The 5000-nt window shown below is 35.0% G+C and overlaps 1 protein-coding gene across 1 annotated transcript in view; it reads right to left on the reverse strand.

Annotated features, from left to right (window-relative positions):
• The window catches only part of ptprbl (protein tyrosine phosphatase receptor type B, like), a 68531-nt gene that overhangs the window by 16347 nt on the left and 47184 nt on the right, over positions 1-5000 (reverse strand). The window lies entirely within an intron of this gene.

Below are 5000 nucleotides of genomic sequence, written 5' to 3' on the forward strand. Positions count from 1 at the left end.
TACAGAACTACTGTAAACCACACTACAGAACTACTGTAAACTACACTACAGAACTACTGTAAACCACACTACAGAACTACTGTTAACTACACTACAGAACTACAGTAAACTACACTACAGAACTACTGTAAACCACACTACATAACTACTGTAAACCACACTACAGAACTACTGTAAACTACACTACAGAACTACAGTAAACTACACTACAGAACTACTGTAAACTACACTACAGAACTACTGTAAACCACACTACAGAACTACTGTAAACTACACTACAGATCTACTGTAAACTACACTACAGATCTACTGTAAACTACACTACAGAACTACTGTAAACTACACTACAGAACTACTGTAAACTACACTACAGATCTACTGTAAACTACACTACAGAACTACTGTAAACTACACTACAGAACTACTGTAAACCACACTACAGAACTACTGTAAACTACACTACAGAACTACTGTAAACCACACTACAGAACTACAGTAAACTACACTACAGAACTACTGTAAACCACACTACATAACTACTGTAAACTACACTACAGAACTACTGTAAACTACACTACAGAACTACTGTTAACTACACTACAGAACTACTGTTAACTACACTACAGAACTACTGTAAACTACACTACAGAACTACTGTAAACTACACTACAGAACTACTGTACACTACTCTACAGAACTACTGTAAACCACACTACAGAACTACTGTAAACTACACTACAGAACTACTGTAAACCACACTACAGAACTACTGTAAACTACACTACAGAACTACAGTAAACTACACTACAGAACTACTGTAAACTACACTACAGAACTACTGTAAACCACACTACAGAACTACTGTAAACTACACTACAGATCTACTGTAAACTACACTACAGATCTACTGTAAACTACACTACAGAACTACTGTAAACTACACTACAGAACTACTGTAAACTACACTACAGATCTACTGTAAACTACACTACAGAACTACTGTAAACTACACTACAGAACTACTGTAAACCACACTACAGAACTACTGTAAACTACACTACAGAACTACTGTAAACCACACTACAGAACTACAGTAAACTACACTACAGAACTACTGTAAACCACACTACATAACTACTGTAAACTACACTACAGAACTACTGTAAACTACACTACAGAACTACTGTTAACTACACTACAGAACTACTGTAAACTACACTACAGAACTACTGTAAACTACACTACAGAACTACTGTACACTACTCTACAGAACTACAGTAAACTACACTACAGAACTACTGTAAACTACACTACAGAACAACTGTAAACTACACTACAGAACAACTGTAAACTACACTACAGAACAACTGTAAACTACACTACAGAACTACTGTAAACTACACTACAGAACTACTGTAAACTACACTACAGAACTACTGTAAACTACACTACAGAACTACTGTAAACTACACTACAGAACTACTGTAAACTACACTACAGAACTACTGTAAACTACACTACAGAACTACAGTAAACTACACTACAGAACTACAGTAAACTACACTACAGAACTACTGTAAACTACACTACAGAACTACAGTAAACTACACTACAGAACTACTGTAAACTACACTACAGAACTACTGTAAACTACACTACAGAACTACTGTAAACTACACTACAGAACTACTGTAAACTACACTACAGAAACTACACTACAGAACTACTGTAAACTACACTACAGAACTACAGTAAACTACACTACAGAACTACAGTAAACTACACTACAGAACTACTGTAAACTACACTACAGAACTACAGTAAACTACACTACAGAACTACTGTAAACAACACTACAGAACTACAGTAAACTACACTACAGAACTACTGTAAACTACACTACAGAACTACAGTAAACTACACTACAGAACTACAGTAAACTACACTACAGAACTACTGTAAACTACACTACAGAACTACAGTAAACTACACTACAGAACTACAGTAAACTACACTACAGAACTACTGTAAACTACACTACAGAACTACAGTAAACTACACTACAGAACTACTGTAAACTACACTACAGAACTACAGTAAACTACACTACAGAACTACTGTAAACTACACTACAGAACTACTGTAAACTACACTACAGAACTACTGTAAACTACACTACAGAACTACAGTAAACTACACTACAGAACTACAGTAAACTACACTACAGAACTACTGTAAACTACACTACAGAACTACAGTAAACTACACTACAGAACTACTGTAAACCACACTACAGAACTACTGTAAACTACACTACAGAACTACTGTAAACTACACTACAGAACTACTGTAAACTACACTACAGAACTACAGTAAACTACACTACAGAACTACTGTAAACTACACTACAGAACTACAGTAAACTACACTACAGAACTACTGTAAACCACACTACAGAACTACTGTAAACTACACTACAGAACTACTGTAAACTACACTACAGAACTACTGTAAACTACACTACTGTAAACTACACTACAGAACTACTGTAAACTACACTACATAACTACTGTAAACTACACTACAGAACTACAGTAAACTACACTACAGAACTACTGTAAACTACACTACAGAACTACTGTAAACTACACTACAAAACTACTGTAAACTACACTACAAAACTACTGTAAACTACACTACAGAACTACTATAAACTACACTACTGAACTACAGTAAACTACACTACAGAACTACTGTAAACTACACTACAGAACTACTGTAAACTACACTACATAACTACTGTAAACCACACTACAGAACTACTGTAAACTACACTACAGACCTACTGTAAACTACACTACAGAACTACTGTAAACTACACTACTGTAAACTACACTACAGAACTACAGTAAACTACACTACATAACTACTGTAAACTACACTACAGAACTACAGTAAACTACACTACAGAACTACTGTAAACTACACTACAGAACTACTGTAAACTACACTACAAAACTACTGTAAACTACACTACAAAACTACTGTAAACTACACTACAGAACTACTATAAACTACACTACTGAACTACAGTAAACTACACTACAGAACTACTGTAAACTACACTACAGAACTACTGTAAACTACACTACATAACTACTGTAAACCACACTACAGAACTACTGTAAACTACACTACAGACCTACTGTAAACTACACTACAGAACTACAGTAAACTACACTACAGAACTACTGTAAACTACACTACAGAACTACAGTAAACTACACTACAGAACTACTGTAAACTACACTACTGAACTACAGTAAACTACACTACAGAACTACTGTAAACTACACTACAGAACTACTGTAAACTACACTACATAACTACTGTAAACCACACTACAGAACTACTGTAAACTACACTACATAACTACTGTAAACTACACTACAGAACTACTGTAAACTACACTACAGAACTACTGTAAACCACACTACAGAACTACTGTAAACTACACTACAGAACTACTGTAAACCACACTACAGAACTACTGTAAACTACACTACAGAACTACTGTAAACCACACTACAGAACTACTGTAAACTACACTACTGAACTACAGTAAACTACACTACAGAACTACTGTAAACTACACTACAGAACTACTGTAAACTACACTACAGAACTACTGTAAACTATACTACAGAACTACTGTAAACTACACTACAGAACTACTGTAAACTATACTACAGAACTACTGTAAACTACACTACAGAACTACTGTAAACTACACTACTGTAAACTACACTACAGAACTACTGTAAACTACACTACAGAACTACAGTAAACTACACTACAGAACTACTGTTAACTACACTACAGAACTACTGTAAACTACACTACAGAACTACTGTAAACTACACTACAGAACTACAGTAAACTACACTACAGAACTACAGTAAACTACACTACAGAACTACTGTAAACTACACTACATAACTACTGTAAACTACACTACATAACTACTGTAAACTACACTACAGAACTACTGTAAACCACACTACAGAACTACTGTAAACTACACTACAGAACTACTGTACACTACTCTACAGAACTACAGTAAACTACACTACAGAACTACTGTAAACTACACTACAGAACTACTGTAAACTACACTACAGAACTACTGTAAACTACACTACAGAACTACTGTAAACTACACTACAGAACTACCGTAAACTACACTACAGATCTACTGTAAACGACACTACAGAACTACTGTAAACTACACTACAGAACTATGGTAAACTACACTACAGAACTACTGTAAACTACACTACAGAACTACCGTAAACTACACTACATAACTATGGTAAACTACACTACAGAACTACTGTAAACTACACTACAGAACTACTGTAAACTACACTACAGAACTATGGTAAACTACACTACAGAACTACTGTAAACTACACTACAGAACTACTGTAAACTACACTACAGAACTACTGTAGAACTACACTACAGAACTATGGTAAACTACACTACAGAACTACTGTAAACTACACTACAGAACTACTGTAAACTACACTACAGAACTATGGTAAACTACACTACAGAACTACTGTAAACTACACTACAGAACTACTGTAAACTACACTACAGATCTACTGTAAACTACACTACAGAACTACTGTAAACTACACTACAGAACTATGGTAAACTACACTACAGATCTACTGTAAACTACACTACAGAACTATGGTAAACTACACTACAGATCTACTGTAAACTACACTACAGAACTACTGTAAACTACACTACAGAACTACTGTAAACTACACTACAGAACTACTGTAAACTACACTACAGAACTACTGTAAACTACACTACAGAACTACTGTAAACTACACTACAGAACTACTGTAAACTACACTACAGAACTACTGTAAACTACACTACAGATCTACTGTAAACTACACTACAGAACTACTGTAAAC

This window comes from Phoxinus phoxinus (genome assembly GCF_949152265.1).
Source record: "Phoxinus phoxinus genome assembly, chromosome: 25".
Classification (NCBI taxonomy): domain Eukaryota; kingdom Metazoa; phylum Chordata; class Actinopteri; order Cypriniformes; family Leuciscidae; genus Phoxinus; species Phoxinus phoxinus.